At 51.1% G+C, this 15,378-nt stretch overlaps 1 pseudogene across 1 annotated transcript; it reads right to left on the bottom strand.

Moving 5' to 3' along the window:
* Window positions 1-11,795: 11,795 nt before the first annotated feature.
* Window positions 11,796-12,732, bottom strand: LOC309603200 (olfactory receptor 14C36-like; annotated as a pseudogene). Its single transcript has one exon. The product of its transcript is annotated as an olfactory receptor 14C36-like (transcript).
* Window positions 12,733-15,378: the final 2,646 nt, after the last annotated feature.

The following is a 15,378-nucleotide window of genomic DNA, read 5'->3' as shown; positions in this document are numbered from 1 at the left end:
AGAGGTGATGCTGGTGCTGTCCATAGGCAGAAGAGCAGTTGAAGGCACTTTAGGAGGCTATTAGCAGACCTACTGGCCACTCCAAGTTGCAGCTCAGGAGTCTCAATGACTTGCTCAAACTTGACAGGTCCTTTTCTCTTTCTCTTTCCCTCCCCCACTGCCCCTCTTCTCTCCCCTGCCCTCACAGTACGAAACTGAAAACACAGACTTGGGAAATCTCCTTATCTTTATTGTAAACCCTGCCTTGAACTTCCCCTTGAAACATCCCCTTGGAAGTTTCGTAGTGGTGATCTGGAGCTGTGAGCGGCCCTGACCCACGCAGCACCCTCTCTGCAGAAGAAGGATCCTGTCCTGCCCTGCCAGAGGTTGCCTTCCACTCACAGCTTCTCCCTGCAGCATTGTGGGCAGCTCCCCGGGCAGGCTGAGTGCTGACCCTGGCAGGCGGCAGAGTCCCTGCCCCAGCACACAGCCCCAGCACACAGACCCTGCTCGGAAGGACGGCCCTGGGCACACCCAGCTTCACACCCCTGCAGTTGTCCCCAGGAGAAGGCAGCGATCGTGCCCTGTCCCTCTGACCGTGCAGCAGGGAAGCCCTGCTCTGGAGCATGTTCCTCTCCTCTCCAACAGGGATACTGTGAGAGTCATCCTGACAGATCCTGTCAACTGTGGGATGTACCAGCTTCAGGAGATTCCTGCAGCCAGAGACTTACCGTGTCAAGGGCTGTGAGGATTTCTCCCTTAGTGAGCTCTCAGCATCCTCCCACTGCTGACTGCCTTTAACACCTCTCTCTGTCTCACTCCTCTCCCCTCGCTGCCTGCAGGCAGCTCCCATGCTAATTACTGGAGATGAAGCCCAGGAGTGAGGTGTTCAGATGCAAACACCTGGTGACATTTGAGGTGCCAGAGCTGGTCCAAGAGACATGGAGGTAACTACATGTTCTAATGTATCTGCTCTGAGAGACAGGGTGGTATCTGGGGCATCATTTCTGAGCAGGAGGATGATTTCCTTTGGACAACTGAGATGACAGCAGATGCACACGTTTAGGACAAGAGAATCTTTCTCTAGTTGTTATTTTCTGGGCAGCCTACACAGGGATTCAGCTGATCAAATGGACTCATGGACCACAGGGAGAGCTAAGTCTCTCGCTTTCTGATCTCCATCAGCTGTACTTCCCAGATCTCTCCTGACTATCATGAGAGCTGTCTCGTTTCATCCCCACATGGCCTAACAGATTTCAGGACAGTTACTCAATGTAATGGCCAAAGAAAGGCCTGTAGTGTTATGTGAGGTGCCAAGGCTTTCACAGACAGCTGCGTGCAGCTGGCAGGGACAGCACTGGTCCTGCACAGGAAAGCTGCCCCCCTTCAAAGCCTGTGTGTGACACACAGCCCAGACAGCACTGCCTTTGTGCAAGCCACCGATTGCCACCACTGCCCTGCAGCAAGGTCCGTCCCTGCTCTAGCCAGTAGATGCAGGACAGTGCAGGAATAGGAAGCACATCACACTGGGGTCTGCACTCGTGTGCCTACACTCTCAAGCTGCTGGTTTTTCTCTCCGCCACCCTTTACTCACCCCCTTGATGATACAGGCAAGGAACAGAGCAGCAATGTTCACAGTGTGCCTGTCAGCAGCACCTTGTTCTTGCTGGAGATCAGCTTCACCTCTGCCAAACAGCCTCAGGAACAGCGTAGACACCACTGACAGCAGTCAGTGGTCCTCAGAGAGGGTCTCCTGGTCATAGAAACTAAACCCCTGTTGCTGGTACTAGCTGTGCAACCAATTGCTGACCCACAGGATCTGTCCAGTCCCCAAGCCTCTCCCCCTCACCAGCAGGACTGAGGAGAACACTGCCTGTGCCACCATGCCCGTCATCCCCAGAGCCATGCAGTCACACTCAATCCTTTGCAGGTTTGGCTGTGTCATTGGTGCCTACAGGGAAGAGCAGCACGGGGTAACAGTCCAAGGTTTGGAAAAACTTTAGCAGCCTCTCAACACTGCACCTTTTGATGAAGGACAGTGGACAGTGTTCGTTAGAAGATGCTCGAGGTTAGTAGCAGCTTGTTGGAGTCAAGGAATCCTGTAGCCGTCCTTACCTGGCAGCAAAAGGCACCCTCAGCTTCCTCAGAGGGTCTCTACGAGTCCACCAAAGATCTTAGACATTTTCAGGACACTCTTGGACAAAAGCCCTTAGGAAGTTAATGGGAATTCATTGCTCATCCCAATGTGAGCAGGAGGTTAGTCTAAAGACCTCCCAAGGTCCCTTCCAACCTGAATGGTTCGGTGATTCTGTTGTCTCTGATGATAGCTACCGCGATTCTTGCAGTCATGAATTCCCTCTCTGCATGCGGGTTAGCACCAAGCATGGCATCCCCAGAGCCAGCCTCTCCTCGTGGTGTGATACTGCCTCTTAGGCCTGAAACATGCTAGGTTCCAAGTTCAATTGTGAATGACGTCATGTTCAGACTGGACCCTCCTCACAGCCTGCAACACCTGCGCATGACAGCATGGTAACTAGTGAGAGTGGCACATGCAGAAAGCCAAGTGGAGGGGGCTGTGAAAGCCCTTGACGTGTTTCATTAAGGAGGATGGCCAAGCCCTGACCCCAGGACCCTAGGAATGGGGATCCTTTCCTTCCTGGGTGTCTCAGGGCTCTTGCTAGGGGCAGAGAGATGTGAGGGTTTGTGATGCTGAGTGCTGGTCAGTGCTAAGACACCTCCCAGGCTCTCTCAGGGGTGAGGAGGCAACAAAGTATGGGGGCTGCAAGGAACTGGTGTCCTCACATAGGCCTCAGCCCAAGAGCCAGCAGCCCTAGCCAAGAGAACAAGGACCTCAGTTCTGGGTCCCAGCCCTACCAAAGCCCTTGGCTTTCCCCACCACAGGCTGTCCTACACTCTCCTCTGTCTGTGCCCGTTTCTCTGCAGATTTTAACCACCACCCCTGCTTCCCCAGCTCACTCTGCCCCCATGATATCCCAAGGCTTACTGATAACTCTGTGTCCTCACTGTTCTTCAAACACAAAGGTGTGGTTTTCTGAGGATTTGCCAATGTCTCTGAGTTCCCCACAACCCATCTGGCTTCTTTCAAAGCCCTGTTCACGTTCCTCTAGCACCCAAGATGTCCTAGCCCCAGACTTGCTTGAATCCTCACATGCTCTGCTCTCTCCCTGCACTACCATGTGTCTCACAAACCCTTCCCTCTTCCCCTGCAGTGGCAGGACCTCAGCCCAGGAGGTCTGTGCATCCTCCACGCTCATCGATGTTTCCTGAGGTCCATCCAAGTGTGGGAAGTGAAGGAGGTAAAGGGAGCATGGTCAACTCATGGTGCATGACTGAGCACAGCCATCCTCAGCAGCGAGCGTTCCCCTTCTCCTAGGGGATGCACATCACATGGAAATGTCTGTCATCCCTGATTTGCAGAAGAGGGGTCTTCCCTCCTGACATCTTCCCAGGACAAACCTCCTCCTCTTCCCCATCCACACACATCAGTTGCTTTCCATTTCTGGGCTCAGATATGCTTAAGGATAAAGGATAAAGCCATCAGCCACCTCCTTGTTTCCTACTGACGACCCTCGACCCTCTCTCTGAGACCTACGCACAGCCAGTCAGTGTTGCTTACAGCCACTCACTCTTCAGAAGTGGCCTTAAGCTTCCTGGATCTTCCTGGTGCTTGTTAACTATCTTCCTGGCTCCCGCCAGAGCCCATGGCAAACTTTGTTGTCTATAACAGGGCTTTTACGACCATCTGCTATGAAATCTTTGTCTTTTTAAGATCTTCTGTGCAGAAAGAGTAGCCACAGAAAAGTACCAGGTACACCAACAGAGATGCCAGTAAGAACCAGGTGAGCAACACCCAAGGCTGGGACTCCCTGGCACGGAGTCTCTCCTGCTTGTCACCTTTTCTCATGAAAGAAACAGGAAAACTGTCCATGCCATGGAGCTCTGCAGCAGGAAAATGGAGCTGTACCTAGCGTCCGGTGACACAAGTGGGATCAGCAGGGAGAGAGGACTTCTGTAGGGAAGGCTTACCGAGGCAGTACCCTGGCTTCGCCCAGATCAAAAATAGAGACCAGGCAGTGTGCTGACGTGATGGGGAGAAGTGTCCTGGGGTAAAAGAGTGTGGAGGAGAGAAGGCTGGAGAGACTTGGTTTGCAGAGAGTTGAGGTAGTACTTTCCAGGTCTGAGCAGCCTGAGCTTTGGAGACGAGGAAAAATAAAGAAGCTCTCAAGGATGTTTTGGAATTAGTGGTACTGTCCCTAATGGCAGTAACAGGACAGTGCTGTAAGGGAACTCCTTCGTATTCGCGATGATGAACTGAAGCTCTTCCATTTCATCTTTACTTGACAAAATAGCTACAAGTTCTCCGTGATTAGCCTCTGGCATGCAATTCTTAGAACAGTGCTTTTTCTCTCACTGCTAACTCTCTGTTATTATTTAATGCTTACAGCTCTTAGACAGAATTGCCCTTAAATCATCTCTGCTCCATCTGTTTCTCACAGTTTTCATCAGGACAGGGAGGTGGAATAGGGGAGTTGTTCTCTTTTTAGCCAAAGGTGGCCAAGGGACAGATCCCAGGTTAGTGAAAAGGCACAAAGGAAGGCAAAACCTTGGTGTGGAGCACACCGCCACGACACCGTTACCTGCCTTTCCAGTCTCTGAAGTCCTAACTGTGCAGCAGGGAGCCTGGAAGCTCTGAGCTCCCTGCATCTGCCCTGCCTGTCAGCATGTAAAATGAGACTAACCTAGTCATCAAGTTGGTTTTGATTGTCTTCAGAGCCTAAAGCACCGCATGGGTCAGGAGATTGGCCAGGACACATGAAGAGGAATCACGCTTCTGTGGACAAAAGCGTAGCTGTTCCCAGGAGTCTCAGGTGGCATGGCATACCGATTCCTGGGTTCAAGGAGCTGGTCAGGTGCCTTGTCTCCATGTCTGCAATGGTGGCCTCCCACCAAAGGGTGGGGTATCACCAACCCCAGGGTCAAGCTGGCTGTGGCTTTGTGGAGCTGAAACCTGAAACCCTCCAAACATGGAAATGAACGATCCTCTCTGGACGTCCTGCTGCAGGGCAGCACCACCTGCCTTGTCAGGGTTTCCTAAGGCCCAGTGTGAAGCTCCCGGGAGGAACTTGGTGGCTGTTGCCTCTGCCATACCATCTGACACCGCAGAAGAGTTTGGCTCCACCACTTCTCCAGGTCGGTGTCACCTGCTTCTAGACTGCCCTGTGCCTCTCCTTCAGCAGACTAAAGAGGCCCAGGTGCCTCCACCTCTCCACACAGCTCATGTGCTTTAGGCCCCAAAGCCCATCATGACCGACTTCCTCTGGACCTTCTCCGGTTTCTCCATCTTCCTTTCAAAATGGGAACCCCACTGGCTCCTATGGCATAAGTTTTATTCAGGTAGAATAATAATTTTGACAGAGTTCAATGAATTCGATGGAATTTAACAAAGTTTAAGAGTGGTTGCTCAAGGTTCAATAAGTTAGATGATGATGTTTACTCTATTAATTACTGCATGGAAGAAACATACAAAGGAAAATTGAGTTACACTCAAGTTCACATGATTCACGGGGAGACCAGGGATACAAAAGGGTAAGGAGGACCCTCCCGTTGAGTCACAAGGTTCAGAGTAGACCTCCTTGCTTTCTAAACTCCTGATGGAGCTTAGGTGTGGCTAGGTCCAATCTTAGTCTCAGACTTGGACAACGATTTATGTCTAAGAGATTATATAGGCAAAATTTGTCAATTCAGCATGCAATCAAAGTTGCCAAGACAAAATCAAAGTTACCATGCTACAACGTTCTGCACGATATCAGTCTCCTACCAAAGATCTGTCGTTGTTAAAAGGTCTCTCTGCCTTGAGGAGCAGCCTTGAGAGGTGTCCCAGCTCAAGGGGGGATCACCGCCAGGCACCCACGCTGCCTAGCAGGGAGAGCTCAAAGAAGGCTCACTGAGGCTGTTGTATTTATAGGATAAAGTGGTTGGCTTGCGGTCAAATTACATGCGATAGGAAAGGTATGCAGGAGGCTCCTTGTACCCCCGAGTTTCTTTGTTCCTTGATAATTGAGTCTTGGAATAGCCACCCACTATTCCCGTGTCAGTCGCATGATTGGTGTTCCAAGCTCATAGACATCATGTACCCCTCGGCTCCTTTGTGGGTTGTCGTGGTTTAACCCCAGCCAGCAACTAAGCACCACACAGCCGCTCGCTCACTCCCCCCCGGTGGGATGGGGGAGAGAATCGGAAGAGTAAAAGTGAGAAAACTCATGGGTTGAGATAAAGACAGTTTAATAGGTAAAGCAAAAGCTGCGCGCACAAGCAAAGCAAAGCAAGGAATTCATTCGCTACTTCCCAGCGGCAGGCAGGTGTTCAGCCATCCCCAGGAAAGCAGGGCTCCATCACGCGTAACGGTTACTTGGGAAGACAAACGCCATCACTCCGAACGTCCCCCCCTTCCTTCTTCTTCCCCCAGCTTATATACTGAGCATGACGTCATATGGTATGGAATAGCCCTTTGGCCAGTCTGGGTCAGCTGTCCTAGCTATGCTCCCTCCCAGCTTCTTATGCACCTGGCAGAGCACAAGAAGCTAAAAAGTCCTTGACTAGTGCAAACTCTACTCAGCAAGAACCAAAACATCAGTGTCTTATCAACATTATTCTCATCCTAAATCCAAAACACAGCACTCTACCAGCTACTAAGAAGAAAATTAACTCTATCCCAGCTGAAACCAGGACAGTATCCACCCCTTATTCCATACCATTTACGTCATGCTCAGGTCCCACATTATCCAATACATCCTCATTAACCACCACCCCACTTATTCTATGGACCACTCCTGTAAAATGTCTGTAAAATGTCCATAAACATCCACAAATGTCCACATAATGTCCATTGAGTTCATTTAGTCCGTGACTTTGGGCTCCATCGGTGATGGTGATCACTCAGGACAGGAGAGGTGGTGTGTTGCGTGGAGTTACTGGGCACCAAAGCCAGCTCAGGTCGGGTCACTGCTGCACTTGCACTGCTTCTTGTAAGGCTTCTCCTCCATTTGTTCAGGTGGTTCCTGCTATGGTAATTCCTATAACATGCAACTCAGATCATGGGTTACAACAATTTAAAGGTATTTCCATTACAATCTCCACCCCTGGCCCCTTTGGACCAGACCATTGGGTTTAACACTGCAATGGACTCCTCCCCTTGCCCCTGCTTCGGCTTGGACTTATCCACAGACTGTAGTCCCTTAGCGGTTTACCTGCTCCAAGCGGAGCCTTGTCTATGAGCCACAGTCTCTCCAGGGGTATACCTGCTGTGGCATGGATTTATCCACAGCCACAGTCACTTAGAGGTGCACCTGTTCCCACATGACCTTCTCCATGGGCCACAATGCTTTCAGAGATATACCTGCTCCAGCGTGGCCTTGCCCGCAGCCACAGTCTCTTCAGAAGTAAACTTGCTCCACCATGGCCTTACCCGCAGCCACATTCTCTTCAGAAGTAAACTTGCTCCACCATGGCCTTACCCATGGCCACACGCTTTGAGGTGCTCCAGCATGACCTCATGCACAGCCACTGATGCTTCAAGGTTTACCTGCTGCAGCACGGACTTATCCACAGCCACAGATGCTTCGAGGTGTACCCTCTCCAGCGTGGACTTATCCTTGGGCCACAATCCCTTCAGAGGTATACCTGCTGTGGCACAGACATAACCATGGCCACAGACTCTTCGAGACATACCTGCTCTGGTATGGGCTTATCCACGTCCACAGGCGCTTTGGGGTGTCCTGCTCCCACATGGACTCATCCACAGGTCACAGTCCCTTTGACTCGAGTTCACACTGGAGTTCCAGCCTGTCCAGTACAGCAGTGCAGAAACAGCAGCGATGCCCTGGCCATCTGCCAGCCCAGGGCATGGCCGTTGTTGTTATCAAAATGTTCCCAGGCACAGCACAGTAAGATGATAAGCAGTTCAGCAAGTAGCAAAAGCAAAAAGCAGCCACTAACGAGCACTATACTCTAATATACAGTAAGGCAAGCAAGCCCCATGGCAAGTACAGAAGCCTGCTGATTAATACCTACACAGCAGTAACAGCTATAAATTCAATCTAGCACATTCCAATTAAATCTGTCATTATCTCGAACCCTTCGAGCCCCACGTTGGGCGCCAAAAAGGACTGTCGTGGTTTAACCCCAGCCAGCAACTAAGCACCACACAGCCGCTCGCTCACTCCCCCAAGGTGGGATGGGGGAGAGAATCGGAAGAGTAAAAGTGAGAAAACTCATGGGTTGAGATAAAGACAGTTTAATAGGTAAAGCAAAAGCTGCGCGCACAAGCAAAGCAAAGCAAGGAATTCATTCGCTACTTCCCAGCGGCAGGCAGGTGTTCAGCCATCCCCAGGAAAGCAGGGCTCCATCACGCGTAACGGTTACTTGGGAAGACAAACGCCATCACTCCGAACGTCCCCCCCTTCCTTCTTCTTCCCCCAGCTTATATACTGAGCATGACGTCATATGGTATGGAATAGCCCTTTGGCCAGTCTGGGTCAGCTGTCCTAGCTATGCTCCCTCCCAGCTTCTTATGCACCTGGCAGAGCACAAGAAGCTAAAAAGTCCTTGACTAGTGTAAACTCTACTCAGCAAGAACCAAAACATCAGTGTCTTATCAACATTATTCTCATCCTAAATCCAAAACACAGCACTCTACCAGCTACTAAGAAGAAAATTAACTCTATCCCAGCTGAAACCAGGACAGGGTTTTCAGAGAACAGATAGAAACTAGAGGAGTTCATGGCCTGGCTACGGCTCACGCCTTTACCTCTTCTGAAGCCTGTACCAAACTACTGCTCGTTTGGTTAAGAGGTCGAGGGCATCCATCGCAACTGGCTGCACACAGGCCACATAAGGATTTTTCCTATTTGCAAGCAAAGCAAAGCAAAACATGATCAGTTTTCACAAACAATAAAACACACTCTGTAACCACAGGCTAAGTACAAGCTGTCTCTAATGAGGTTGCCTTTCTACAAGGGATAATCTTATGAGAAATGTTTTAGATAGATAGGTACAAACAGATAGATTTGAAAACAACTCAAGTGTTGGCTAAAGAGACAATTCGACTACTGAAAGACAGGCAAGCTTTGAACTCTGTGAAGCTCAAAGCAGCAGCTGGGTAGGTGAGACTTATCGAATGAACAAAGAATAATGGAGGAGAAAATTAGAGACTAATGGAACTGGCCTTTGTCTAGACAGTCTGCATCTGCAAAGATGGCGTTAGAAATGGTCATTGTATGGGGACAGGTGAAACTGTTTGAGAGATTAGAGAAACTAAAGACACCATCTAACAGGCAGAGGAGTGATGAAGAAGGTACAGGTGAAGATCAGTATTTCTTTTGAATATCCCTTCTGAAAGGTCATGGGATTGGTAGAGGTCTCTTGTGAGTGAGGACAAGCAAATGGTGCACCCATCTTTGAAAGAGGCCAGAAGTACAAGCCAGGGAATCCCAGGCTGTACAAGCTCACTTTGGTGAGGACTGGGCCATTGAATGGGTGCTCTTGGGTGACATTCCTGGGCACCCAAAAGAGAAGAGCATCGTCATGCACTTCCCAAGGGTGAATCATGCCTCACCAACCTGGTTGCCTTCATGAGGAAGTAGCTTCCTTTGTGCATGAGGGGACATCAGGTGATGTCATTTACCTCCACTTCAGCAAGCCTTTTGGCAAGGTCTCCCTCAATGTTCTTGTACCCAAGTTAGGCCATTACAGTCTGGATGGACAGACAAACAGATGGGCAAAACACCGCTTGGATGATGAGGCTGAGAGAGCAGTGGTGAAGGGGCCAGACTCTACCTGGAGGCCAGGGGCCATACTGGGGTTTGGTGAAGTGGCACAGGGGACTCTCCTGAGCCCTGCACAGTTTAACACCTGTACCCATGACCTGGAGGAGGCAACTCTCACCACATTTTTCAATGTTACTAGCATGGGAGGACCATTCCTGTGCCTTAGGGATGCCTTTCAGGGGAAACCTGAGAGGCAGGAGGACTGTCCTGTGGGGACCTTCATGAAATAGAAGGAGGACAAAGGCCAGATCCTGTGCCTAGGATAGACTGGTTGGGGCCTGGAGCACATTATGGACAAGGAGAGGCTGAGAGAGCTGGGTTTTAGCGAAATCCCTCAGAGTGAAACACTGGAGCAAGGATGCAAGCCAGTTGGTGGGATGTTAATCAGTGGATTTTTCAACATTTGTTGAGACAAGGTCATGGGCACCTGATCTAGCTGGAGCTGTCTGAGAACTGGCTTGGCTGAGAGAGACCAGCTGTGGCAAGAGCTCTGGGACTTGGTGTGTAATAAGTGTCTCTAAGAAACTGGTTCCCTTTTTCTTAATCCCGGTGGTGGAGTTGGATATATCACAGAGCCCCGGAGGAGGAGGGAAGTGACCATGCAGCAAAGATCACTTCTCAGGGTTGGGGTGTATGGCCAGAGATGGAAATGGCCGGTGTGTGGCACTGATCTGGGACAGTTTTCCCAGGGCAGCTTTCCCGAGGTGGCCAGGGGACATGGCAAGGACTGGGCTTCTTACTTATGCACCTTTGGTGCCTTGCTTCCTTCACCACGATGCCTGACTCTGCACTGTGAGCAGTGCTGTGTGCCCCCACCCTGCACACTTAGCTCTACACTGGGGCTTTCCTCTCCCAGGCACTTCCCAGCTCAGCCCAGCCCCTCCCCAGCTCTCCCCACCTCCCCTGCCCTCTCCCCAGCCCAGCAGAGCAGCCCAGCCTGGGCTGGCCCCACGGCAGTGCCCACCGCAGGGTGCTGCAGAGCTCTGGGCACTCACCCCACAGCCCCAGCCCCTCTGAAGGGCACAGCAGCTCCGGGGGGGCAGAGAAGCACTGTTCAGAGTGCAGAGAGGCTCAGTTCAGGCTCATCATGAGCTCCAGGGATGGTGCTGGCCCCAAGGGCATGAGTAAATAGGGGCCAGGAACACTCTGGATCTCCTGAATACATGTTGTAGGTGATGCCCATACCTGATTGCATTTGCCCCCTTCTCTGCCTCCATCAGCCCCACTGCCCAGGACAATGTGACAGTCCTGGCCCTGGGCCTCCTCAGGCAGCTCCTGCATCTCTCCAGGCTCCCCTCCCTGTTCCTCCTGGGTCTCCACTGACTCCCATGGCATTGCAGAGACCTTGTTCATGGATACATTTATTTAGTGCTTTACTTTTCGGGACTTCACCATTGAGGGTATTTCACCTTCTGAGCCTCCATTCATTCCAACCCCAGGGCACATGGTGAGTCCCCATCCTCTCCTCTCCTCACCCCTCCAAACTCATTTCCAGAGAGTCTGGTATATGCCATCACTCCTGTCATACATGAAGAAACCTGAGGAGATAATGGGAGCTCATGGGCCATCTCCTCTCCCATTGGACACCAAAAAGAGAGCTTTTAAATCCAGAGCATTTGGCTCAGTGGAATGAAATAGTAACATGACCTTTAACTCCTAAAACATTGAGAACACGAGGAGAACAGACAGCTTAAAAGACAAATTCCTTGGATATTATCTTGGAAATACCTTTGGAGGAAGAGCCCGGCCTTCAGGCACTGGACCTGGGAGATCCCATTTTACTGAAGAGCTGCTATCTGACAGGCCACATCTGATACAGTATGGTACAAGGGTCAGACACAATAAGATCAAGCCTCAAGATAAGTAGTATAAACCCACAAAATTCTCTATACTTTGGATTATCACAAGAGGAAAAGGCAGACTGGTGGACTAAGATAAACTGTGGGAAATGTGCATAGAAAGGGAGGCAGGTTATTGTCTGTGAGATAGCGCCCATTGGGCCAGTTTAGATAGGGCATCCTTGAGCTCCTCGTTCCTCATGCTGTAGATGAGGGGGTTCACTGCTGGAGGCACCACTGAGTACAGAAATGATACCACCAGATTTAGAACTGGGGAGGAAATGGAGGGGGGGTTTCAGATACGCAAACACTGCCGTGCTGATAAAGAGGGAGACCACGGCCAGGTGAGGGAGGCACGTGGAAAAGGCTTTGTGCTGTCCCTGCTCAGAGGGGATCCTCAGCACGGCCCTGAAGATCTGCACATAGGACACCACAAGGAAAACAAAACAACCAAATCCAAAACAGGCACTAACCACAAGAAGCCCAACTTCCCTGAGGTAGGCATCTGAGCAGGAGAGCTTGAGGATCTGGGGGATTTCACAGAAGAACTGGTCCAGGACATTGCCTCGGCAGAGGGGGAGGGAAAATGTATTGGCAGTGTGCAGCAGAGCATAGAGAAACGCAGTGCCCCAGGCAGCTGCTGCCATGTGGACACAAGCTCTGCTGCCCAGGAGGGTCCCGTAGTGCAGGGGTTTGCAGATGGCCACATAGCGGTCGTAGGCCATAACAGTGAGAAGAAAGTATTCTCCTCCAATGAAGAAGAGAAAGAAAAAGAGCTGTGCAGCACATCCCAAGTAGGAGATGGCCCTGGTGTCTCAGAGGGAACTGGCCATGGCTTTGGGGAGAGTGGTGGAGATGGAGCCCAGGTCCATGAGGGAGAAGTTGAGGAGAAAGAAGTACATGGGGGTGTGGAGGCGGTGGTCACAGGCTACAGCGGTGATGATGAGGCCATTGCCCAGGAAGGCAGCCAGGTAGATGGCCAGGAAGAGCCAGAAGTGCAAGAGCTGCAGCTCCCGCGTGTCTGCCAATGCCAGGAGAAGGAACTCGTTCATGGAGCTGCCATTGGACATCTGCTGCTTCTGGGCATGGAAACTGCCAAAGGAGAGAAAAGAGAAAAATTCAGAGAATCTTCTCTGAGCCACATTTCATTCATTCTTTGTGAACTACCTAAGGGTGCTTTTCTTTCCTGGGGGGGGCTGTTATGCAGCTGGGAGGCTTCAGCTGTGGTTTGTGCTGGCTGAGTGTGCTGTGCAGAGCCGTGCCCTCTCCCCAGGGGCTCCTGAAGGGTCAGCCCTGCTTTCCAGCAATGACCCATGGAGGCAGCAACAGCCCAGGAGGACCGGGAGTGTTACAGGTTGGTCAGCTTCACCTCAGCCCCTGGGAAGGTGACAGGGCAAATGCTCTTGCACTTGAAGGACAAGAAAAGGATTGCTGAACCCATGTGGGAGGGGAAAGAAGGGCATGCTGTGTACCTGGACTTTTGCAAGTCCTTGCATGTGGTTTCCCGTGGTCTCCCTAGAGTGGATTGTTGACATCTGGACTGAAGAAGTGGATGATGCGGTGGGTGGGAAGTTGGCTGGATGATCAGGAACAAATCTGTCAGTGGTACAAAGTCCTCCAAGGAGCCAGATACTAGCAGCATCCCTCGGGGATCAGCAAAATTTCTTAAAAAATCATGAAAAGCTGGAAATTAAGACTTTTTCAGCTATTACATAGATTTCTTTTTCTGAACTCCTTCCAGTACAGACTGGGACCAGTCCCAGTACACACTGGAACCCTCTCAGTACAGACTGACCCCCCTCCAAGCAGAACCTGGGTCCATTTAACCACTCCCAGTAAAGACTGGGCCCTGTCACATTATAAACTGGATCCTGTTAACCCCTCATGGTACAGAATGGACCCTGTCTGAGTCCAAACTGGTTCTCTTTAACCCCTCCCAGTACAGACTGGGCCCTGTCCCAGTACAAACCTGGTCACTTTACCTCTCCCAGTACAGACTGGGCCCCCTCCCAGTACAAAGTGGATCCTTCAAACACCTCCCAGTAGAGAATGGGGCCTCTCCCAGTGCAAACTGGACACATTTAATACCTGCCAGTACAGACTGGGCCCTGTCCCAGTACAAACTGGTTCCTTTTAACCCCTGCCAGTAGAGACTGAGCCCCCTTCCAGTACAAGCTGGATCCATTTAACGCCTCCCATCACAGACTTTCCCTGTCCCAGTATAAACTGGATCCCTTGGTCCCCTTCCCAGCACAGACTGGGCCTCATCCCAGAACAAACTGGATCCCTTTAACATTGCCCAGCTCAGACTGGGCCCTGTCCCAGTACAAACTGCATCCTTTTATCCTTTTCCATTACAGACTGGGCACGTCCTAGTACAAAATGGATCCCATGATCCCTTCCCAGTACAGGCTGTGTCCTGTCACAGTCCAGCCTGGATCCCTTTAACTCCTGCCAGTACAGCCTGGGCCCCATCCCAGTACAAACTGGATCCCCTGGCCCCATCCCAGTAGAGATTGGGCCCCGTCCCCATACAAACTGGATCTCTTTAACCTTATAGACTGGGTCTCATCCCTGTACAGACCCCTAACTGCCCTCCAGACCCCTAAGGGCCCCCCTGGACCCCTAAGTGCAACCTTGGCACCCCTAAGTGCATCCATTGTCCATACCCCTCCCTCCCTTCCCTCCACTATGCCATGCCCCATGTGTCCTCTGGCCCCAGCTGCAGCCCCGCTTCTTGACCTTCACCTTGCTGTGCGCCAGCGCCTTCAGCCCTTGGCTGAGACTCCCCTCACCTCATCCAGCCTTCCTTGGAGGGAAGCCTCTGCCCAGGTCTTCACCAGACCTTGGGTGGGCTCAAGGCTTGTCCTCCTCAGGTAGTGCCAGGTGGCCATTAGATCTTTAGAAGGTCTCAAGCTCAACCTTGGGTGTTGACTGAGAAGACAACCACTCCAATGGAGACATCAGAAATCCTGTGGTAGTTTCAAGGTCAAATCTAAGAGGAAGAAGAGAGGTTGTAGGTGCTGGAGATCATCTAGTCAAAGCCCACCTTGGAGTGGAGACCACCCCTGGAGATAGATACCCAATGCACGAGTGGTGTCCCTCTGGGGTCCATACTGGGACCAGTAGTGTTTAATGTCTTTAGCAAGGACATGAATAGTGCGATCAAGTGAAAGTTTTGAGATGCCACCAAGCTGAGTGGTGCAAGTGACACTCCCGAGGGACAGGATGCCATCCAGAGGGACCTGGACAAGCTTGAGAAGGGGGCCTGTGTGAACCTCATGAGGTTGAAGAAGGCCAAGTGCAAGGTCCTGCTGTCACGTCCCACCTAGGGAGGAGGGGGGAGGAGTGACAAAGATTCGCAAATCCTCTCGGTGTGGATTAAGGTGGGCCAACACTCAAGGTCCATACACAAACACCAGCTTTAATAGAAAGCTTCTATAGAGACAAATATTGAGTACAAATATTCGATACCCGCCAACCCTCACAGTTATATTCACCCCAGCTGTGCGGTTTTACAGAAAATCAAGGTAGGCTATGCAGTACTTGACTTCAATTTAACAACTTTAACAACTTAACCACCTTAGGAAAAGTGAAAAAGAGTGAGAGAGAGAGAGAGAAAGAGAGAGAAAAGAGAATCACCAGTCCTGGATCCAGCATTGGTCCTGCCAACAAGGGTATTCGGTGAGGGAAGAAAAAGAGTGAGGAGAAGTGAG

Source organism: Platalea leucorodia (genome assembly GCF_965183815.1).
Source record: "Platalea leucorodia genome assembly, contig: HAP1_HAP1_SCAFFOLD_24, whole genome shotgun sequence".
NCBI lineage: Eukaryota > Metazoa > Chordata > Aves > Pelecaniformes > Threskiornithidae > Platalea > Platalea leucorodia.
The sequence above is the reverse complement of the archived record's forward strand: the minus strand, read 5'-3'. Positions and strand labels throughout refer to the sequence as shown.